Source organism: Marmota monax, unplaced genomic scaffold (assembly GCF_021218885.2).
Source record: "Marmota monax isolate L192 unplaced genomic scaffold, Marmota_monax_Labrador192_F-V1.1 WCK01_AAM20220418_F8-fsc00002, whole genome shotgun sequence".
Lineage (NCBI taxonomy): Eukaryota > Metazoa > Chordata > Mammalia > Rodentia > Sciuridae > Marmota > Marmota monax.
Genome location: NW_026693571.1, coordinates 44,343,764 through 44,369,223, shown reverse-complemented (window position 1 = coordinate 44,369,223; position 25,460 = coordinate 44,343,764).

The window sequence follows — 25,460 nt, the reverse complement described above, 5'->3', positions numbered from 1 at the left end:
TTATTCATCACCCCTATGAGCAGGTCATAGAGCAGCAAAGTAATGTCGCTAACAAGAAGCAGTTTTCTGTAGTAGGCAGCAATTCTTCCCCTGTTCAGATTTATCTTATTATCGACAGTAAATTTGGCTGGCATTGACCAGAACTGGTGCTTTACCCAGACCTACACCAGAGCTTACTTATGAAACAGGCTTATTCCATACTTAATGTCAGCTTCTGGTTTCCTCCATTCAAAATCACATCGCTCTTCGGATCCGAATGATTAAGGAGGGTATTTAAACACAGACAGACATTCCTGCGCGTTATTATAAAGTGCTTGGGAAGTCCTATTGCCAACACTCAGACAAGGCAGCAGCAACTACTTTAATATGATTAAAGGTAGCGGCATTTGCTACAGCAAATGAGGTCTACCGTTGGCCAGCAGACATTTTTTTGTGGCTGGCTAACTTTCTATTTACTTTGTTCAGAAAAACACCAGATCAATTAGCGGAGGAATTTGCTGAGCTCACAGATGACTCTGTAAGGAGTTGGCACTCTGTTTGTTTTTTTTTTTAGTCGTGTCATTTCTGTCGTCTTTTTAAGATATATTGTATCATAAAGCCTAATGTGACTCTCATTTCTTTGAAGTCACTTAAGGGATAAGCTCTCAGTGAGAACGTGGGGATGTGTGCGAAGGCAGTAACCAATAAAGGTTGCATGAGTAATTGGGCTCAGCATATGCAAATAAGCAGAGAGTGAGATGTACCCCTCAGTGAGCCAGTGCTTGTTGGAAGCTGCTGAGATGAGAAGCCTGCCTGGGGTCAGGGGAGGGACTGACGAAGCAGAGAAAACCCCAGAAAAGGTGACACCTGACACAGAGGCCATTTGGATGATGGCGCAGTGACTCGTGGAATCCGCCTTAGAACAGGGGATACAGAAATGGGAGCACTAAAGCTCGGTGTGGTGGCACAGGCCTGTCATCCAGCTATAGGAGCCGGAGGCAGGAAAATCGCAAGTTCAAGGCCAGCCTGAGCAACTTAGTGTGACCCTGTCTGAAAATAAAATGGAAAAATGGCTGGAGATGTAGCTCAGTGGTAGAGCACTTGCCTAGCATGTCCAAGGCCCTGGGTTCAATCCTTAGAACTGTAAAAAGAAAGAAATGGAATCTCTTTTTTTTTCTTTTTTTGTAGTTGTACATGGACAGAATGCCTTTATTTTATTTGTTTATTTTTATGTGGTGCTGAGGATGGAACCCAGTGCCTCCCACATGCTAGGCAAGTGCTCTGTCACTGAGCTACAGCCCCATCCCCAAGAATTGGAATCTCTTAAAAGGAAAAGCCAACTTTCCCTGCTGTCATGGAATATGACTTGGAAAAAGGAACAAGACCAAGAAAAGTGAGTCAGTGCTCTTCTCTCTACCTGGAATCCACTGCTTGTTACCATCCTTTTTCCTCATCAGAATACCACTTCATTGGCCAATCTAATTCCGATTCTTCACTCCTAGTTGAAATGCCACTTCCTATGGTTGCTGCTAATGTTGTCTTTTTCCACACTATTTTCCCTTCATAGCACTTTTCAAAATTTATACATTATTGGAGTGTTTATACAATGGATGGCTAGCCCCTAACTAGAGTGGGATTTAATCATTCAATAAGTAGTTATTGAGCACTTAACTGTGGGTTAAGTATGTGAGGTGTTAGAGGCATTTGGTGAATGAAAGAATGAATGAATAGTTGGGAAAATAGATGAGTTAGTGATTATTTGATTTCCAAGAATACGGGGCTACTCACATCCCCAGAAGAAAAATGAAGAAAGGTACAGTGTTTTTGGAAGATGGGCTAATACCCTGGGGAGAAGGTTCATGGGTCAAATGAAGAAGGGCCTTCTCCAAACAGGGTCAAATGAAGAAACTAATATTAGAAACTGTGGAATGGAAGAGTCTGAGTTGACATGTGGACAGGAGGTCAATATTTAGAGGCATCTCATAGGAAGGTTTTGGCAATTCCACCAGGTGTAAGGAATATACTTATTAGATTTTTTGATTTTTTTTTAAATAATTTCCTTGGTGAACTAGGTTAATATATATATATATATTAACCTAATATATATTTGTATATATTAAGTTCTATTATTTTTAAGAAGTATGAAGGGCTTGAGATTTTATCCTGCTTGCAAGTTAACACATAGGCCTACTGCAGATTCATAGATGTTAGCAGAAGACAAGAGACTCCTGGGTCAGAGATAAAGGGCTTCATTACTCACTGCATAGCAATAAGCATGGACATCAGCATATGTGCATGAGTTATCCTTGCTCCCAAGTCCTGTGAGAGTGATGCAGGAAGCCCCAAGTAGACACATGCACATGCAGTGAGTTGAATTATAGGAGAGGAACCAGTAGCTGAGGGAAACTGAATCTTTTCTATTAGACAGTAAGCACAACTGATCTTTGCTACAGAGGATGACATTGCCTTTATCATCCAAAACCGTAAACAAACCTAACCTTTGCTTTGGAGGGAAACAACATTTTCACATTCCAAGACCGTTTGTTGTAGAAACATCTCGGAAAAGATAATCTGAAATAGAGAGCAATCCATTCCTGTTTTCTAGATAGACAGAAAAGAGAGTTGTCTTCCCCAAATTCTTGCCTTTTGTTTTATACTGTCTCAACTTCTGGATAATTTTTCCTCATCAGAATACCACTTCATTGGCTAATCCGAGTAATCTGAGTGACGGTAGCTGGGGCCAAATTTATTTAATATGTCTCATGCAACGTTTATGAGGCCACAAGGAAGCTACCACAATTAAGGCTATTATTAATTAACAAGATTCCAAGCAGCAAGATGAGAGCAGCCTACAGAACTGGCTTCAACTGTGGCCCCCAGTGTTCCAGTCCAATCAGCTAAACAAAGTCCACACCACCACAGTCCCCCTCAGATTTCTGCATTGGCCTTCCACTTGGCCAAAGGCATTGCTCCAAAGAGAGCAGGATATATTAGTGATTGTGCAGATTCCTCTTTTGTCCAAGAGGAAGAGAGCTGAAGCAGTTCTATCCTCCATGACAACCATGGCCATGCCCTCCAAGGCTCAGACTCACTGATTCCTTCAGATAAAGTCAAGAAAAAAGTTATACTGTCTTTTCTAATAAATGACTCCTGATAATTTATTGTCAATTGTGTGAGTTAGCTATCTTTCTTTAGAAATTCATTTACATTGCTATGTGAAACTGGGAACATTTTTGAGGAGGGCTGGACTTAGATTTCTTAGTCTAGCACCTGCTGGGCAAGTGCACTACCCCTGAACTATATTCCCAGTGCATTTTATTTTTACTTTATCTTGAGACAGGGTCTCTCTAAGTTGTGCAGGCTGTCCTTGAACTTGCAATCCTCCTGCCTCAGCCTCATGTAGCTGGATTACAGGCATGCACCACTGCATACAGTTCTTTGTCAATTTTGTAAGTAGTAAAATCATCTATGGAGACAGATTTTCTGAAACCAGATATATATGAATTACACTATTTAACATTAGAAAATTATCTTTTTTTGTTTTGTTGACTCCTTTATGCTCCAAATTTACTTTATTAGACAGTAAGATCATGATTTCTGGATTCTTTTTGTTTACATTTTTATGACATGCTTTGTTCTTTAATTTATTGTTAACTTTTGTTAAATGCCTATCATTTAAGTATTCTTTATATATTTAACGTAGAATTGGATCTTCCTTGTAATACAGCTTGACACGCATTTTCATGAATAGGTACCTGTTATTATGGTTTAAAAATCAAGTATCCCCCAGAAGCTCATGTGTGAGACCGTGCAAGAATTTCCAAAGGTGAAATGATGAGATTGTGAGAGGTGTGACTTAATCAGTGGATCGACCCTCTGATACAGATTAACTGGGTGGTAACCGTAGACAGGTAGGGTGTGGCTGGAGGTATGTCACTGGGCAAGACTCTGGAGTTTCTATTTTGTTCCTGGGGAGCATTGCCATGTCATGAGGTGCTGCCCTCTGCCATGCACCCTGCCATGATGTTCTGTTTCACCTGGGGCCTAGTTGGCCTGTATGGACTGAGACCTCTGAAGCCATGACCCAAAATAAACTTTTCATCCTCTAAATCGTTCTTGTCAAGTATTTTGGTCTTAGTAATGAAAAGCTGCCTAAAAATAATCAGTATTTCCATTACTTGGATACTTTGGTTCTGTGTGTGTGGTTCTGATAATAATTCAGAAAATTTGGATATTTGTGTTAATGGTTACTTTTAAAAATAAGACATTATAAAATGGTCTTCATCTTATATTTCTTTAGGTAGAAGGATCTGAACAGTTCAAGAAACAATGTGACTACATTTTAAAATCAATATAAATTATCTCATTGCATTTATGGTATTATTTAGAATTATTAGTTTCTTCATGGTCTGCTACATATATTTTTTTAAATATTCCATAGGGATTTGGAAAGAATGTATAGTTTTGTAAAAGGATAGTTTGCTAATTGTGAGTGCTTTAAATTCTCTATGAAGTTCTTTTCCTTGCCTCTGACCTACATATCTTCTTTCTCTTAAGGTAGCCAACACCAACAGTTGCATGTACATTTTCCCAAAAAAGCTTACTTATGTATTTAATATCATATATGTGAATATTCTTTTAAATGTATAAAATTATATAGCTTTATAACCTATATTATTTTTAATTTAATTTGGTGATATAGCCAAAGCCATATATGTAGATGGATTTTACTCTGAAAGATTCTTTCTTTTTTCCAGAATTATTAAAATAGTCTTTCCTGTCACGTAGATTTATTTGGGTTATATTTTGTTCTTAACATCTTATTTTCTTACATAACTATCAGAGAATGTGGATGAATGTAATATTTGGAGTTTATTGAGACTTTCTTTATGGCTTGGTACATAATAAAATTGTTCAATGGTTCACGGGGATTTGGAAAAATGTCTAGTTGTTGGACCTTGGCTAACTTGCTAGTTGTTTGTGATTCAACTTCTCTATAACGTTGTAGACTTTTGACAACTTGACTTGCCAGGTTTTGAGAAGTCTGAGTCTCCCATTAAGATTGTGGTTTCGACAATTCTTGCATTTCTAACTTTTTGGTTTTAATATATATTCATCATGGTTGTTGGAATAAAATGGTTTCTGCCTATTATGTCTTCTTTGTGTGTTGTATTTTAAAATCAATATAAAATATCTCATTGCGCTATCTAATGATGTCTGCATTCAAATTTATAGCAAGTTTTATGTGATATTTTGCTTACATTGGGCTGATATTTCTTTGCTTATTTTTTACATTCAACTAATGGCAGTTTGCTTTAAGTATATTTAATGGAAATAGCACATAACTGGATCTAGTTTCTATAAGAAGTCTGTAGAGTGTTTAGTGGGATTATTTGGAGACTCCTAGACCCAGATCTAAATCTTACCCTTAGCACTTACTAGCCTTGTATTCACATGAAAATTATTACTTCTTCAAGACTAGCTTTCCTTGTGTGTAAAAGGGGATAACAGATTCAATTTATTTAAACTCCAGCTTATATTAAAAAATGAAGCTGCATGCTACAGGGACACTGCTACATCGATGTTCATAGCAGCACAATTCACAATAGCAAGACTGTGGAACCAACCTAGATGCCCTTCAATAGATGAATGGATAAAAAAAATGTGGCATTTATACACAATGGAGTATTACTCTGCATTAAAAAATGACAAAATCATAGAATTTGCAGGGAAATGGATGGCATTAGAGCAGATTATGCTAAGTGAAGCTAGCCAATCCCTAAAAAACAAATGCCAGATGTCTTCTTTGATATAAGGAGAGTAACTAAGAACAGAGTAGGGTCGAAGAGCATGAGAAGATTAACATTAAACAGGGATGAGAGGTGGGAGGGAAAGGGAGAGAGAAGGGAAATTGCATGGAAATGGAAGGAGACCCTCAGAGTTATACAAAAGTACATACAAGAGGAAGTGAGGGGAAAGGGAAAAATAATACAAGGGGGACAAATGAATGTCAGTAGAGGGGGCAGAGAGAGAAGAGGGGAGGGGAGGGGAGGGGAGGGGGGATAGTAGAGGATAGGAAAGGTAGCAGAACACAACAGACACTAGTATGGCAATATGTAAATCAATGGATGTGTAACTGATGTGATTCTGCAATCTGTATATGGGGTAAAAATGGGAGTTCATAACCCACTTGAATCAAAGTGTGAAATATGATATATCAAGAGCTATGTAATGTTTTGAACAGCCAACAATAAAAAATTAAAATAAATAAATAAATAAATAATAATAAAAAAATGAGGTTACATGCCAAGGAAAACTTCTGTGGTATCTTATAGGAAGCACTAAAAACCAAATCAGGAAGAAAGGCAGGTGACCTCTGACCTTCATTTACTCTCCCTGACCCCAGATTCCTTGTTTCTTACTTGGAATCGCTTGTCTTCAGAAGGACCTGCCTTATGCTCTTTTCCCCAGATTCTAAAATCTCAGGAAAGGACTCTTTGACCTCCATGAGGCTAATTTGACTCACGTCATTTGAATCATGGATGAAACTTTTCTTAAGAGGAGGGCGAGGAGATGCTGGGAGGGGAGAAGTCCACCTTGCAGGGCGCAGAGAGGAGATATATGGAGCACCTCCACAGCATAGGTCTTCAATAAATAATGCCACACTTCCCCACCATAGATCTCTGCTCCTCAAAACCATCATTTCACTGAAATAAGGAGTCCACTTCCGTTAGAGGACAGGTTTCCCTATCCTGGTCAGGAAGTGGGTAATACCAATGGCTGGCTATCATTTGTCTAAAAGATGATTCCTTCAAGAAACAAACCACTCAGCTTCCCACTGGCCTTTAAAAACCAGAATCTGGTACCAGGCCTGGTAGTGCATACCTGTAATCCTAGCTGCACAGGAGGCTGAGGCAGGAGGATCATGAGTTCAAAGCCAGCCTCAGCAATGGTGAGGCACTAAGCAGTTCAGTGAGACCCTGTCTCTAAATAAAATACAAAATAGGGCTGGGGATGTGGCTCCGTGGTCAAGTGCCCCTGAGTTCAATCCCTGGTACCAAAAACAAACAAAAAACTTAGAATATGTCAAACTAGTCTAAGCATCCAGGAAGACAAAATTCCACTCTCACTTCCCTGGAATAATTTATAAGAACAAAGATTGTCAGAGGTATTCATCAAAATCCCTCATTATTCTTAGCCTATCTTCCAATATGCATAGGACACACCCAATTGTAGAGGCAAGGAGCCATGAAATGGAGGTCCCCCAGGGTACCCCCAAACAGAATGCTTGTGAAGGTCCTTCTCCGCCTTGCCTATGCCTAGGATACAAGTCTTACTTGACTTCCAGAAGAATGACATCTGACCCCTACTAAAAAGCACGTGCATCTGCCCGACAGAAGTCAGTTCTGCTCATTCCATTGTCTTTTGCAACGAACAGAGCTGTCAACCTAGGCTCTGCGATGCAAAAACAGTTCATCAGAGTTTGGGGCTCTACACGATTGGACACTTCCACAAAACAACAGGCAGGAAAACAGAGGACGCTGAGGCTAACCATAGTGAGGGATGAGAGAACTTGAGCCTAAAATCCAAAACTCGTTCTCACCTCGAAGGCAAGACCGAGGGGCCTGGGCTCCAGGCAGGGCTTGTGCTTCATATTAGCTGGTGGCACAGATGAGACCCCGCCAGTCGGGGCCTCAGAGCAGGATTTCTAGATGGTGACTAGAAATTTCAAGATGGGGCCAGCTGAGTGACCTATAGGTACCAGAATGGCTGGCCAGACAGCAGGAAGGGGTTCCACACAGGCAGTCCCAGCAGAGAGCTGGAGGGCTGGGTGGGTGACACCCCTCAGGCTAACGTCCCCTTCTCTCCTTCTTCCCCAGCAGAGGCCCTGTGAGCTCTCCTTCTAAACAGGCTCTGAACCAGTTTGCTCTGGATCCCTGTAAGCTACCACCAGCCTCCGCCTGCAGATCAGGACGACTGACGCCCTTCTAGCCAGTCTCTGGCTCCACTGTGGCCTCACTCCAATCCCTTTTCCACACAAGATGGAGTGGTCAGCTCAGGTCTGCCTAAATCTAATAGTCTCCCACTGCGCCCAAAGTTACATCCTCAGGGTTCCCATGGCCTGCAAGCTCCTGCTCCATCAGGCGGCTGCCTTTGCTCCTGGCCACACCTGTGCCACATTCTTTTTGTTTGTTTGTTTGTTCTTTTTAGCTATACCTGACAGTGGAATGTATTTTGACATATCATACACACATGGAGTATGACTTCCCATTCTTGTGGCTGTATAGAGAGTCATGGGTCGTGTATTCACATATAGGAGTGGTGAAGAAGCCTAGGACGTTCCCCGTCCTCATGAAGTTTACTGGCAAAAACAAATGAAAACAATGTGGTGAGAGATAAATTATACAAAGCAAACAAACAAACAAACAAACAAACAGAACCTATGTTATGTCTGATTCATTCCACTGTCTTTCCTATTCCCACTCCCCCCTCCTTTCCCTTCATTCCCCTTTATCTAATCCACTGAACTTCTATTCTCACCCCCTGCCCTGCTCCACCTCCCACTTACTGTGAGTTAGCATCCACATATCAGAACATTTGGCCTTTGGTTTTTTTGGGACTGGCTTATTTCACTTAGCATATAGTCTCCAGTTCCGTCCATTTGCTGGCAGATGCCATACTTTCGTTCTTCTTTATGGCTGAGTAATATTCCATTCTGTATATGTACCACATTTTCTTTATCCATTCATTTGTTGAAGGGCATCTACGTTGACTCCAGGGTTGAGCCATTGTGAATTGAGCTGCTATAAACAGTGGCATGGCCACCGTGGCACATTCTTGCTGCGTTTTATCCACAGTGGCCACTGGACAGCTCCCAGAACCCATGTGTTCTTCCCTTCTCAGGTGTCCTCACTTCTCCTTTCCTCTGCCTGCAACACTGTTCCCTTCTTCCTATGGCAGCCTCACCTTCCCCTTGGCAGCCTCCTTAGCAAGCCCTTCCTCTCCTCCGCTTCCTCCTCCTGCTCCTCCTCCTCCCTCTTCCCCTCCTCCTCCTCCTCCTCCTGCTTCTCCTCCTCCTCCTCTTCCTCCTGCTCCTCCTCCTCCCTCTTCCCCTCCTCTTCCTCCTCCTCCTCCCCCTCCTCCTCCTCCCCCTCCTCCTCCTCCTCCTCCCCTTCTTCTTGCAGTGTTCGAGGGAATCCAGGGCCACACATGTGCGTCCTCCCACTGAGCTACACCCCTAACACCCCTGACCTTTCTAAAGAAGCTCCTCATGCCTCGGTGTCCTTATTGGAGGTTCTGTTTGTTTGTTTGTTTGTTTGTTTTGTATAATTTGTCTCTCACCACATTGTTTTCATTTGTTTTTGCCAGTAAACTTCATGAGGACGGGGAACTCCTTGTGCCTCACTGGTGTGTGGCTCATAGTAGGTACTCAATTCGAAGTAATTGCAGAATGAACTCAGATGAACTGGGCCAGCATGATTGAGGGTCAGAGGGATGAACTGGGCTCAGCCCAAAAGATATTTTCAAGTCCTAACTCTCAGGGACTCGAAATGTGTCTGTATTTGGTATTTGCAGACGTGGGTGATTAAGATGAACCCTAATCCAGTAAAACTGGTGTCCTTATGAAAAGGGAAAATTTAGACACAGATACAGACATACAGAGGATCACGTGAAGAGGATGGGGAGAACACCATGTGGGGATTGGAGTGATGCTGTCACAAGCCAATGTCCTGGGGCTACCACACCTGGAAAAGGCAAAGAAGAAGCCTTTCCCTTCAGGTTTCAGCAGGAACAAGGGTCTTCTGACTCCTCGATTTTGGATTTTTAACCTGCAGACTGTGAGACAATGAATCTCTTCTAAGTCACCCAGTCTTTGTACTTAGTCATAGTAGCTCTGAGAAACCATAACAGGGGTGGGGGTCACTCAGTGGCCTTTGGGTCCAAAGACTCGCTCCAAGTATTTTGGATGGTATAAGGCAGCAGAGCTAATTGCAGACGCCACCAGCTAGAGGCCTGGGCTGGTGACTGCATGGAGTCAAGACAGGTTCAGGGAATGCATGAATGGAACTGCAAGTAATAGACACCAATGAATCCAGTGAGCTGTGCCCAAAAAACACAGGGTTGGCCGCTGAGAATCATGAATTCCGCTTCATGCAGACTGGTGCCTTTGGGGAAAAAGAAATCATTTCTAACTCTGCACAGAATTGGTTGTTGAGTGTACGAGGAGTCAGAATTGAGAAGGAAAACAATCAAAACTGAATGAGTTATCAATCACAGACCACCTCTGTTCCAGAAGTAGGCACCACAAAGGGAAAGGCTGGGTGGGGCGCTGTTCTGAGCAGCAGTTAGAATGTCAGAGGTAATTGTGGAATTAGAATTCTAAAGGTTATTAGGCAGGGTGAATTAATAAATTACAGGAGGAAAAGTGAGGAGGAAAATGACCGGCTTCTATCCTCTGACCTTTAATTAGCCATGAAGAGGAAATGCCTGAGACATTCCCATGTCACTCCCACCAACCTGGAACTTTTCAAAGCTCCTTGTGAACAGGGCTGTTTGTGTGAAGAGGGACGGAGTGACAGTTTAGCGATTTGATTGGACCCATCGAAACATATGTGATTTGAATCCAAGATAAGGAAACATCCCCCTGCATAGGTCATGCTAAGGAGGATTGGAGGGAATTACAGACACATGTTTCTATGCAAGAGGCTGAGACTCCATCCCCAACTGGAAGACATTAGAAGCTGAACCATTAAACCCAGAGATTTTGCTTACCTTTCAAAGAATGCAATCCAATCAACTTCTTCCTGCTCTTTCATTACCGTCTCCAAGTATAATACAGAGGGTTTTATTTTGGTTTTTGTTCTTGAATTCAATGCTTTCCATGGGCTGGAAGTGAATGATGGAGGCCTTGGGGTACACGCAAAATAATCTTATTTCTAATTATTTTCATTTAGCTGAAACTAAGGAATTTTTAGTTTGGTTTCTACAAACCCCACCCTGATTCTGATTCTGTTTCTTTTAGGTTTTTATAAAATGCCATACCAGCCAGGGCAGTGTGCCTATAATCCTAGTGGCTAGGGAGGCCGAGGCAGGAGGATTGAGAGTTCAAGTCCAGTCTCAGGAATTTAGTGAGGTCCTAAGAACTTAGGGAGACCCTATCTTAAAACAAAATATAAAAAAGGGCTTCCCCAGCTCAGTGGTTAAGCACCCCTGGGTTCAATCCCCAGTATCAAAAAAAAAAAAAAAGCCATACCCCTCCTTCCCAAAAAGCAGGGGTAGGGGGACTAAAAGTGATTTAAACATTATCACATTGACTTTGACACTATGCAGCTCTGCACCTTGACTTCATGGCTTCAATAGTAGAAAAAATATGAAGCACTTTGGCAACTGGGAAAGTAGAGACGATTAAAATGGGGGTCAGAGCAACGGCTTCTCCCAGTCTACTTTGTGCAAAAATTCAATGATTAATATAAGGGAGCCAATTCAAAAGCAGAGGGAGGCTGAATGAGTCATGTGTCCATATTCCAGTACATGGCCAATCAATTGAAAAAACAACACGGCAATTCAAAGAGTGAATTTTTAAAGTCTTCAACTAGGCACTTTCCTAACCCTCCGTCACCTCTCCTTTGTACGTTGGTCTGGTATGTTAAGTTCAACGTGGCCATATTGAGGTACAAATGACATCTCCACGAGGTGTAGGTGTAGGTGTAGGTGTAGGTGTAGGTGTAGGTGTAGTTCCCTAGGTCCTGTATTGTGATGATCCAGTGTCTCTGTTATTCAGTGTTGGAATCCTTGGACTGGATTTTCTCCTGGGCCATTTATCACCAGGTTGTTTGAGAAAGTCCCTGCCATCCACAGTGGGAGAGGACAGATAGCCCACTAACCTACACTCAGAACACCCTGCGGCATCCTCCTCATTCTGTTATTGCCAATTTTCTCTCTTCTGCACTAAAACTGGGTTGGTACCAAGCTGTCCTTCCAAGGGAGAAACTCTTCCGTCCCAAAAAGAAAGGAATCAACCAAAGGATGGGGGCTGATGGTGGTACTGTCAGGTGGTAAGGGACGGTCCTGCTGGGTGCACTTGATGGTGAGCTGGCTGATCCCGGGGGAACTGTGACATCAAGGACAAGCATTGTATTTATTTTGTATTCAAAAAAAGGAATCATTCAAAAGACATTTCTCAGACAGGAAATGATATGTGCCCCCACCCTCAGCAGACCCCATTGTGATCAACCTGGGACCCCCACCACACAGTAGCTCTGACTTCTAGGTCGGCCTGAGTACTCAGCTAGGAAGTTACCCTCCTCGAGGAACTGTTTGGATAAACAACCTTCTTGTGTTCCAGTTGGCAGGTACCACCCATTTCTTTTGAAAGTCAATAATTTTGCCTCTTCCTCCTTCTTCTCAGGCCATGCCTTCCTGGTGTTTTTCAGCTTTGGGGGACATTTAAAAATAAATTCAGCTCCAAGCTATTTGCAGTGACATCGAAACCATCTTCTTCATCCTGGCACACAAAGTTCGCACAATGGGCTGTTTTGACATTTCTGGGCTGAAACCCTTCTCCTACCCAGATCTGATGTGCACAGAGTTCTCTAGCATGTCTGTGCTCATACCCATCAATTAGTATGGCGGCATGCCCACTTAAACAAGGTGTGGAGCCAATTTCAACAAGGCAATGTGCCAGTCCCGTCCCGGCTCAGACAGGGGCTGAAGCAAGTGACAAGGCCTGTCCATGAAGAGCCTTCCTGGTGGACAGCGAGGTCAAAGTAGAACCTCATGTTTCACTCCAGGGAACGGTCGCCATGGAAATCTCTCATCACCACATATTGTTTTCACGGTATTGTTTTTCTTTTAGGAAAGAAATTAGTATTAAAGAATTCTGTGGCTGCAGGATTCTTCTATTAACATGAAAATTTCTCTTTGGTAAGCAGAAGAAACCAATGTGGGCATCGAGAAGCCCAGAGGGCACAAGAAGAAGTGTAGCATCTTTTTCCTACCCAGAGATACAACCTGTCTTGGGACGGAGTTTGGCAGGATCACAGACACACAGCACAGCCCTCTCTGTGTGCTGGTGTCAGGACCGAGAGCATGTGGATCTGATGGATGTCGAGAAGGGAGAAACAGAACTGCAAATACCCGGGAGCTGCCTGTCCGACAAAGTCCCTGCTCTGGGTCAATCGGTCGAATGCAGGAATGGAATAGGAGCGATCACTTCCCATTAGTTGAAGAGCTTAGTAAATGAGAAGGAACTGTGAAACTTCGCTTTGAACCAAAAAAAAAAAGAAAAGAAAGAAACAAAAATGCCCTCCCTTTTAAGAACTGTCCTCAAGGGGAAATGAACTTTGTTAATACACAAATTCAGGTGAGCACTGCAGAGTCCCGGGGTACAGACAAACGGGGGTGATGACATAGTGACTTTTCCTCTAATGGTTGTTTGTTCTTCAGCCGTTTTAGTTAACCCTGCTCCCCCACTTGTTCCCCTGAAATAAAGGCATGATTCCTTTTTTTTGTTTTTAGAATACAAAATAAATGCAATGAGAAAAGCTTCATTTTGAAAAACTAAGATGGCAAGGTATAAAAATGAAGCAAACTATAGCCAAACGCATTTGCGAGACTTGAACAAAGTTCAGTAGGCATTTTTGGCCAGCAAAGGCATTGAAATAAAGGGAAAACAACTGGCAAGGAAGAGGCGTGCTGGGGGAAACGCAAGAGGACTTCCCTGCTCTGCTGTTTTTCCCCATCTTAAACCAGAGAGAACGAAGGCCTCCTTCACAGAAATGCAAATTGAAGACTTGCTGCAGCTGATCCTGCCAAGGAGCCTCCTTAGTTCATCTAGTGAGCATCAGACAAAGCGAACCTTGTGCACTGGGAGTTGTCAGAGCCGAGGCTGTGGGTGCTGTTGATGCCCCAGGTGCATTGCTTGGGAGCCCTGGGTCAGTGGTATGCCAGAGCCCATGGGGACAGGCTGATGACAGCCGATTGTTACACGCTCAGCAATTTTGCCTGCAATTGTTAAACAAAACCATTATTAGAAATTAAATTGTATAAACCATCAATTAAATAAATTACATTAAAAAACCAAAGTCATAAATGCTCAAAACTCATCACTTCCTAATTATTTTTCTATGCTCTATGTTCTTTAGGTTATTTCCATCTATTGTATCTGTATAGTGAAAATCTTGCATAAAGATGCAAATGTCCACCTCTTCCCAGCTCCGTGCTTAATGACAGCACATCCATAGCTCAAAACTGGCCACGGTAGGAAAGTTCATAGCACAAAAACCACCAGATCTAAATCAGGGTTTGCATAATTTTTTTCCCTCAGGGAGCTGGTTGTTGAACATGGACCAGCACACCACTGCCTGAATCTACCCAAGCCCAGCTTCTGTGTTCTGTAACAATGTGGATACAACCTTTTACACATCTTTTACATTATTCGACTGTGTTTTTCCAAAACTAGGTTCTGCCTGGGATTTCCAGACCGCCCCCCCCCCCCCAAACAATGTGGAGAGGGCTCTTCCCATCCCTTCAGAGGTATCAGAACCAAGCATGACAATGAAGTGGGGCACTGGGGACAGTGACATTCACGCTGCCCCAAGAACTTCTCCACTCTGAGCCTGGCAGTGTCCCTGAACCACACCACGTGCCTGTCTTCCCCAGCGGGGTCCTCAGGCCTCCTATTCATGTTTTACTGCCACCACCTCAAGTCCTTCTTCCCCTCCAAGCTCCTGAGACTACAGGCAACAAGAAGGCAAAGGGTGACAGTGATACCCATGGGGACAGAAAAGAAAAAACAACAACAACGAAAAACAAGGTGGATTTGAGCCAGAAGGAAGCCATGATTATGACTCAATTCTAATTAGTTACAGATGATGAAAGAGAAAATGGCATCAAAGAAAGAAAAAGAAGGTAGCATGAGGTAAATCATTAAAACCCTTTTGCCTCAAAAAAATGGAAAAAGATTTTATTGACCATTCTCAAAATAATTATTCTTCTATACAAATATAAGACCATCTTACTTATCACTCGCACACAGACTCACAATCTGCAAATCCACTCTAACTAAAATTGCATAAAATCTATGAATATTCAGATAATTTATTTTACTAAATTCAATCTTTGTATATAAAAAAAAAAGATGGCGTCAAAGAGAATTCCAATTAGTTTCTTTGACCCCACTAGATTCCGTACGAAGACCTGTTGGACTTCCAAAGAGTAGGTTCTCCTGGGGACTAATACCTAGGAGAATTTGGTGTTTCAACTTGCAATGCTGTCAGCAAGAAGTGAGATCACAGCTGAGAGGTGACTCTGTTGGCTTGAAATGTTTCTCAGACATCGAAATAACAGAATGTTAGTGGACTGGGGGTGTAGCTCAGGCATAGAGCATGTGCTTAGCATGTGGGAGGCCTGGATTCAATCCCCAGTGCTCCCCCCCTCACACACCCACACAGAGAACACTGGAGGGGGAGTTTGAAAGTCCACTGGATTTGTGATGTCTTACTCTTTATCTTACTTGACCCTCTCCAGCACTGGATGATGCTGGTCACAGCCTTCTCCTTACAATGTTCTCCCTGGCTTCTATATCAGTGAGGAGAAAGGGGTGGTAGAGGGTGGATTTCTTTATTTTGAAGGAATGGGCTCACAGGATTGTGGGGACTGGCAAGTCTGCAATCATCAGGCTGGGTCAGCAGGCTGGAAAGTTAGGTTTCTGTTAGGTGGAGTTCAGGGACACCAAGATGGCAGAGACAGGGTATTAGAAAGAAGCTACTTGAACCAGTCTATATGCCCTTCAACAGATGAATGGATACAGAAAATGTACTATATATATATATATATATATACACACACACACACACACACACACACACATATACATACACAGACACACACACAATGGAATATTTCTCAGCCTTAAAGAAGAATGAAATTATGGCATTTATAGGTAAATGAATGGAGCTGGAGACTATCATGCCTAGAGAAATAAGCCAAACCACAATGTGTGTGTGGGGGGGGCAGGTGTGGGTTGTAGGGAAGAATGGAGGATTTGGATTAGGTGGAAGGGAGTGAGGGCAAGGAAGGGAGTGTGGGGGTTGGAAGGACTGAGGAATGAGACAGACATTATTACCCTATGTACATGTATGATTATACTGCTGATGTGACTCTGCACATGTACAGTCTGAGGAATGAGAAGTTGTGCTCTATTTGTGTACAATGTGCCAAAATGCATTCTGTTATGTATAACTAATTAGGAAGGAAGGAAAGAGGGAGGGAGGGAGGGTGGGAGAGAAGGAAGCCAGTGAAGGACAAGACAAGGAGAGGAGTCCTGTCCCTGTTGATAATAAATCCCATTACCATGACAACTCCCACCACTAAAGACTTATCACCATGATAACTCCTGCCACAGGTTTGGTATCTTAAAACAACCAGCCGGGATAAAGTGGGCAGTATTCTAGTTAGGTTTTCTAAAGTAACCCAGAGGTGAAAAGTGGTCAATATTTTCATCAGGTATCATAAGGTAACCATTGGGAGCAAATTAGGTAGAGTCTTCAATCAGGTCCGTACAGGGAAGAGACCCCCTCACATCTCAGCATATAAGATGCTAATTTGCAGAGATCCGGCCCCTTACTCTGCTCTTTCACCTTCACCTTCCTTTAATAAATCTGTACTTCGCCTGTTATTTGTGTGTGTGTTGCTCAATTCTTGGTTCAGGACCCCAAGTACCTGGACCCTCACTGGACACTGTGATGATAACAGTTTCTATGTTGCAGTCTTGAGGAAGAGTTCCTTCAGGAGACCCCAGTCTTTGCTCTGAAGGCCTTGAACTTATCAAAGGAGGCCCATCTACACCGTCAAGGGCAATCTTCTTTACTTATAAACTCAATTAGTTGCAAATGTTACATCTACAAAATACCTTTTGTAGCAACATCTAGACTAGTTATTTGCGGCACCATAACTAGCCAAGTTGACACAAAGGTAACCCTCACTTCTCAGCTTCTCAGTGGGGCCTCTCTCCTGCTTGTTTGGGTCCTTCCCCACAAGTCTCTTTCCAGCCTCTCTTTCCAGTAGCCCATCTCTAAAAAGCACAGATTCTCTAGCATGCATCTCAGTTTGGGGGTACAGAGTTTTTCGGAGTTAAAATAAATTTTACAATATATCTGAGTAGACATTAAAATGTAAAATGTATCCAATACATTGAGATAAATTGTGAAACTTAAGACAGGATTTTATTTGTTCTGGGGAAACATAACAATAGGAAAATTTTTACCAGGATACAAAATTAAAATAAAAAGAAATATGTATATATATATATATTTTTTTTCCTCTGAAGATATATACACATATAAACATATATACTTATAAGTATATATCCATATTTATTCTCTGAAGTTTCATCCTTAATATATTTCTTCATAGCTCCCATTCATTATCAGCCTTCAATGATGACAACATACCAATATCTCCAAAATGATGCCCCAGAGAGCACAAGGTTTCATGTTCAAATAAATTCGAGAAGTGCCAGCTTACATCTCTGGTTCTTGGAGATTCACAGCATGCATTGCCAAACCGGAGGCTCTGTGAAGTCCTGCAGTAGCAGTCTGGAAAACATCTTTTGGCAAACACTGCCCTAAATCTACATTCTGAGCCGGGTGCCTCTCTGGAGTTTCAGAATGGGGTTTCCCATTGCTGTCTACTGCACCAAGACATCCCTCGGCCACTCAAGCTTAGTATGATCAAAACCAATGTCATGTTGCCTGACCCAGAGCTGCTTCTCTTCATTCCCTTTGCCTCTATAATCCCTCTCACTTTCTGTGGTTGCTCCTTGTGTAGCATGAGAAATAAACTCGGGAGACCACACAGAATCTTTTTCTCCCCTCATTACTCTACGATTACCGGTTTAATTACCTAGATCTGATGAATCAACTATTTCAAAAATATGCCTAATGAGCTCCCTCCTCTTTCTCTGCAGCTACACCTCAGCCCTGCCCTGCCATTTTTCATAGATCTGGAAAGAACCATCCCCCAACATACACACACACACACACACACACACACACAGAACGAGTGAGCTTGTATTGCTTCCAGGGACCTCCTTGCTGCCAAATAGATGATCCTAAAGCACAAAATGATGATATTACTTTCATGTTTAACACCAGTAGTTGCCTACAGATAAAATTGCAACTCTCCCCTTAGATGGTATCCCATGTCTAACTTAAGATTAGGGGTTGAAGTTCTCTTGTTTTCTGAGTACTTTAAAGAAAAAGTCCTCTGCCTTCTTGTAGAGATATGAATGTGTCTCTCTTGGATTTGAAAAGCTACTGAAAGAATTATAGTGAGGTTTGGGGAGCATAAAAGTAGGAGGCATTTGTTGATGTTTAATTTTTCTAGTCATTTGTTTTTGACCACAGAAAATTGAAAGCCGGCAGTTTGGGGACTCACTAGACCAAACAGTCTGAATCAAGCTCTTGACTGAGTTAGGAAAATGCAATTCCTAATACCAGAACTACATTGAATTTCCCTTCATGTCCTGAAACCAGGAACAATTCTGTCTGCTCTTGTGAAAAAAAAAAATGGTGCTTTAATAAACACTTTTAATGATACAAGATGTTTTGATGTTTTTGAAAAAAAATAAAGAACAATATTTAAAATACAATCTCAACTTAAAAATTTCACCTCTTCTCCCTCAAGTGATGGAATCACTATATTTTTTCTATGCAAGGAAACAAAAATATTGGAAAAATACATACTAGATTATTAGCAATTTATCTCTAGGGATGATGAACATCATTTTCATATTCTTCTATCTATTTAGTTGTGCTTTCTAACACAATTAACTCATTTCATTTCTAATTAATTAATTTCTAGTAAGGAATATGAATTATTTTGTAATAAGCAAAAAAGCGTGATTAAAAAAAAAACTCCTTGAAAAAAATCTTAGCAGCCAATGTTAGTCCAAGATGACCTCAATTTACCTTTTTTCCAAGTCCCTCAATTTTGTTTTTCTTCCAGAAAAACAGCATGTCAACTTTAAATAGTCAATAGCGTACTTTCAGAGCCTACCCATGTGGTCTGGCATTTAACATATTTTCCAGAGGTGGTACAACTCAGCCATGATGACAACCCTTCTAAGAAAACCCTAGCTCCTCTGTTTCAGAGTTTAAAAGTGAAAAATTGCAAAATGGTTTAATCTCAAGTGTATAAAGGATGCAGTCTGAGGTGCATGCAAAGTAATTAAAAAACCTTCCATGAAAGTTAAACTTACCACTCATTTTGATTTATTTATATACTAAACCATTCTAACATGATATTTTACTAACTAATGATGGACTTTTCCCCCTTTTTTTCAATTTTCATCAGTCTTATGATGACTGGATGCTTGATGATTAATATTCTCAATTATTCTCAAATACATTTCAAAAGTAGCTAAAATAGTAATTATTTTTAACCTTGCTTGGAATGAATGAGTAGAGTGTCTTTATGTATTTTCATGCTTTTATTTTAAAAGAAATTTTCCTTTCAGTATGCTAGAACAGAAGTAATTTTGAATATATCATACATGACTTCTAAAACTTTATCTTCACCCCAAAATTAATTTCAGGATCAGTTAAGATCCCAATATGCTGACTTTAATACCTAAGAATATATATATGAGTGTGTGTGTACATATAAATATGTTTGTATTTAAGAAAATAAGGTTGAATATCTTCCTATTTCATTGTCTTGTTTAATCAATTGAACAAAGTTTAAGACAAATACTTTAAAAGTTCATAAAACAAGGCAAAAAAGTCTTTTCTCCTCTAAAGGATCGCAATGCAGAAAGAATTCTTGCTTCTGAAGATTGCACAACACACTCTTACTTCATATAGCTTTCTGCATCTGATAACTTACTGTCAATAAATGTGATAGTTTAAAAAAATACAACACAAAGAAATGTGGGGGTGAGCCTTCTAATCAGTGCTGTTCAATAGAATATTCTGCAGTGATAAAAATACTTGATGTATCTGTCTGTCCAATACTGACCACTACCCACATTCAGATATTGAGCATGTATAATGTGGCTGGTGTAAATAAGGAGCTGAATGTTGAATTATATTTAATTGTAATTAATTCAAGTTTAAATAGCACACACATCTTGGTAGCTAGCATATTGGACTGCCCACCTCTAGGGTTATAGTTGGTTGAATTATATTCAGGTAAAAGTATAAAAGTATATTCTTGGAAGCTTGCCACCTAGTAATGTTTCTTTGACTTAATAAAATCAATATTGAAATTTGCCTAATTTCCCCAAAAAAGAGTAAATTAACTGTTTTCATTACCTCTTTACTTCCAGTTCTTTGCTGGCAGATGGTAAGAAAAGAGAGATTCATATATTTCCTCTGAGAATACCACTGGCATTTCACTCCAGCCCAGAGATTGTCTAGTTGAGCCCCAGGGGCTCTTACGATGAGCCTCAAACTGATTTTAAAATGAAGTCTTTTATTTTCTACTTACAGGAGAACAATGAGATAATAATATAACTTTTATTTTTACACACAACAAAAGAGTATTTACCAGTAACCCACTAATGGTTATTAGGGCTTACTTTTGAGGATCTAAGGATGATAATTAAGTTCCTGTCTCTACCTGCATTTATTAGAGCCCTAACAGGAAACAGAAAGCACACTCAAACTTCTGTAATCAAGGAGAATGTCCAAAAAAGACTCTATAAAAGTAAGGGGCACATTAAAGGACACCTACAAAGGATGTGCAGTACGGCAGGCTGGGAACTGGGCTGAGCTGTCTCACAGTTCCCAGAACTGTTAGGGGAAGGGAGGGGGAAGTTGCTGGAATCATTAGAGAACTGCTGTAGGAGATTTCTCGGCGGGAGTGGTAGTCTTTGTTTAGGGGACACCACCAGCCCTGGCAATCTTACTCTTATCTCATGCTCTGCCATCTTCTTGGGGCATTTTATGGACTAATTCAGCAGAAGGCTAGAGAACAGGAGTCTATAGGTACAGTGCTGACAGACACCTTCTAAAACATTAAACAGGATGGATAAGCATAGCTTATTAGAGAGGCGACAGAAATTATCCTGCACTCCTCTCAAGTTTGGAACCAATGGAGAGAGACACATGATTCTACTCAACCCAGAGAGACCCTAGACAAATGCAAAACATCTGTTTTAGTACTCATGAAAGTAAATTGAATGGCAGATTTAGTTGTTGTGTGTGTTAGACCCAATTTACCCATCTCCCAGGGTTCACTTGGCCCCCCCTGCTTTCAGTGGGAAACGTCACCGTCTCTCCATTGCCACTGTCACCTAAGTTATCAGCACCAATTTCTATCACCACCAGGTATCTTGACCTCCCCGTGTTCTGGTTTAGCATGCCCATCACTGCTAGCACTAAGGATGCTTTGTCTGTCACCCAGGCTCAGAGGCCGTGGATCCTTCTGCTTTCTTCCAGAAGGACTGTGCAGTGGATCATGGTTCATGACTTCCCCAGCTGCACCGTGGGGAGAAGGGAAGCTAAGTGACCCAACCCAGAGGAGCAGGGGAGTTCCCACCTCATATGGTAAATGTGGGCCAATGGGAGAGAAAAGAGAATGTAGGCGTGAGGAACAAGCAGATACCTTCATCTTTCTTCTTGGCCTTGATGGAATTTTCCAAGATGGTTTTCTCAAACATCCCTTTTGGAGACTGAAATGTTCAAATATCTGGCTGTTTCCTTGTGAAATTTTGTCCAACTCGATAATGCACCACCTTGATATTTGCTGCCAGTCTATCACTGCCTGTGGACTTGGGTAGATTAAAAATGGTTGCAGCTGGGCACAGTGGCACACGCCTATAATTCCAGCTACTCAGGAAGCTGAAGCATTAAGCTTATAAATTCAAGGCCAGCCTGGGCAACTTAGCAAGATCCTGTCTCAAAGTTTGTAAAAGGGTTGGGAATGTATCTCAGTGCTTGCCTAGCATATGCAAGGCCCTGGGTTCAGGGTTCATTTCCCAGTGCTGACAAAAAAAGAAAAGAAAAAGAAAAAAATATGAAAATACGCTCATCATCTCTAGCAATCAGAGAAATGCTAATCAAAACTACTCTAAGATGTCATCTCACTCCAGCCAGAACGGCAGCTGTTATGAAAACAAACAACAATAAGTGTTGGCGAGGATGTGGGGAAAAAGGCACACTCATACATTGCTGGTGGCACTGCAAATTGGTGTAGCCAATATGGAAAGCAGTATAGAGATGCCTTGGAAATATGGGAATGGAACCACCATTTGGCCCAGCTATCCCTCTCCCCAGACTATACCCAAAGGACTTAGAAACAGCATACTACAGGGACACAGCCACATCAATGTTTATAGCAGCACAATTCACAATAGCTAAACTGTGGAACCAACCTAGATGCCCTTCAGTGGATGAATGGACAAAAAAAAAATGTGGTATATGTACACAATGGAATATTACTCAGCAATAAAAGAGAATAAAATCATGGCATTTGAGGTAAATGGATGGAGTTAGAGAAGATAATGCTAAGTGAAGTTAGCCAATCCCAAAAAAACAAATGCCAAATGTTTTCTCTGATATAAGGAGGCTGATTCATAGTGGGGAAGGGAGGAGGAGCATAAGACGAATAGATGAATTTTAGATAGGAAAGAGGGGAGGGAGGGAAAGGGAGGAGGCACGGGATTAGCAAGATGGTGGAATGTGATGGACATCATTATCCAAAGTACATGTATGAAGACATGAATTGGGCATCACCCTACTTTATATACAAACAGAGATATGAAAAATTGTGATATATATGTGTAATAAGAATTGAAATGCAAAAAAACAAGTACATGTATAAATACATGAATTGGCATGATCATACTTTATACAAAGATATGAAAAATTGTGCTCTATATGTGTAATACATTGTAATACATTCTGCTGTCATGTATTTAAAAAACTAAAATCAATTAAAAAAAAAGCCAAAGAAAAAATAGCTACAATTTCTCTGCCATTCCTTGCATTGAATAGAGTCTACTTAACCCTCTCCTTGGATCTATAGTGGCCTTGGGGACTTGACTAATAATGAAAGTAACATTCTTGAACATTCAAGGACAGTTCATAAAGCACCTTGCAACTTTCGCCTGGTTGTCTTAGGATGGTTTTCCTTAAGACATTTAAATTATTGAACCACAAAGTTGAGAAAAGTCCCAACTACAGGGAGAATCAACATGTGTCAAAAAACCCGACTGAGCCCCCCGTCAAGGGCCAGCAACCAGCCAACAGCCATCCTAGGAGCAGATGTTGTAGCTCAGCAATTATACTGATGCCACCTGGATCAGAGAGGAGCCACCCAGCCAAGCTCTTCTCAGATTCCTGGCTCACAAAAGCAAGGGCAAAAGTAAATGGCTGTTAAGCCACTGTGTTCCTGGGCAGTTTGTTACATAACAAAACTTCTCTTCAATGGTCTGTTCTTGGAAGGTGGTTCATGCAGCCTGTATGGAGCAATACTTCTTATATGATTAAGCAACTGGTTTGTTTTCTTCCCTGGGAATCTGTGACCAGCTCAGTCATGGTATTTGCTGTTCCTCCTTCTCTGCCTCATTTCCATTTTTCCTTGACTCCGGCTACCCTGAAATTAGACTACTGATAAATAAAGACTTAGCACACAAACGTTGCTTCATGCGTTGTTTACTAAGAAAATTAGTACAAGAAGTGTCCTAGAAAGGAGACCCTCAGAGTAGGACTTTGGATTTGATGTCCATCCAACTGAAGTGGTCAGGTAAATGGATGATAATAGCCCCAAAGTGGCTTCACGGTTGCTACTCCTTCACTCATAGTTAACTGGGATGAAGTATCGTTAGGGAGTAAAGCTTTGGAAAATCATGGATCTTCCACATTTGATCAATAAATGCTCTCTCTAGGCAAGGAATGATTCTTCACCCTTGAAGAGGAACATGATTGTAGTACAGGGTGTCTGCTTTGGGGCCATTTGAGGTCTTGCAAAAAGAAAATGATAGGCTCAGAGTATCTGATTATCAATTTAAGTCATGCTCTGAAACCCAGAGGGCCTCCACGAAAGCTCTAAATAAGACTCTTCATATCCTGCAGCTGTACTTACAATTGGCTCAGGATATGATTATAAGGGTGGCACAGCTGAAACGAAAACTAAAGGCAGCCTCAATGGGTCTCCCATGTTGAAGTCAGGGTCTAATAGAGAAAGAGTGGAAAATTGAGATCTGGGATGGGGACATTTGCATAGAGAAGCCTGGATCTTCCTGGCTGGCAGAAACAGGCCTTGTCACCTTGCTTGGGGAGCATGCAATCTCACCTGCAGTAGGGGCCTCCCAAAATGATGCTTGTTCTCAGGTTTTCCTCAAGACCCTCAGGAACCTCCCCTCATGGCAATACTTTCCAGGAAAACACACAGAAGGAAGTAAGGGTCCCACCGAAGAAACAGCAGGCACTGGTCAAAGTGTTGAACCTGACAAAATGTGTGGGCAGGAACTGAGGGAATACCCATGAGGATGGATCTTTGGGGTTTTACACTATCGGAGGCAGCCAGGGTGGATAGGTGACAATGAATTGCTATGATACACTTATTTGTGACTCTAGACTTGGTGGTCTGACAAGGACACCTGGAGCTGGTCCCTCTATGCTGCTGTAATGACTCCTCCAGGTCTAGCCACCATGATGGCCTGAAGTGAACAAGGAAGAGATATTGGAACTTCTTTGACATAATTGTGAGAAAGGTGTCAGAAGTTTCAAGGAAATGGGCAAATGGAATGCATTCACTTTGCAAGATCTGCCACCTGCTGATGTTTTCCAGAAGGGTGCCCTTCATAAGGCAATAAGAGAACCATGGGAATAGGGGTGGGGTGGGTGGACCACCAGCATATTTAAGACGCTTGGTGGTAGGTGTCTTCTAGGGTTCACAGTGAGAGATGCTCCTGTGGAAGTGGGCCCCTTTTATTCATAGTGCTAAAAGCCCCAATAAGACTCTAATCTGGATTATCAAAGACCAGGTGGCACCCACTAACTATCCAAGGGAAGATATACCTAATTACCATAATGAGCAGCAAGACCCCAATATGAATTAAGATGAAGCAATGGGAAATTGACTAAAGTGACACTTGATTCAGTTAACTTAAAATCAAGAGTCATTAAGCAAAAAGCTATCAGTGACTTCCATGATTGCTCCATCATTGAGTTCCCAGGCCTGTCAGTTAACAAACCCACAGCCCACTGATTGACGGAGATTTAGATCCTTTTGAGAAGAAGCCTACAATGCTATTGCAAGTATGTACAGTAAATATTCCCCTATTTCTTCTTCAGGAGAAATTTGCTGGGGTGTCTGCACATTAGGGAAAGAATAAACCCCTAGATTTTTCAAAGAGTATTAGCTACAGAGTATGAGATGAGAATCCATATCAAGAGACCTAAAACACCATCATGATCCTTTAGTTAGAACAGAGGATTATGGAGATCAAGTCTCTCCACTGGTTGGTTCAG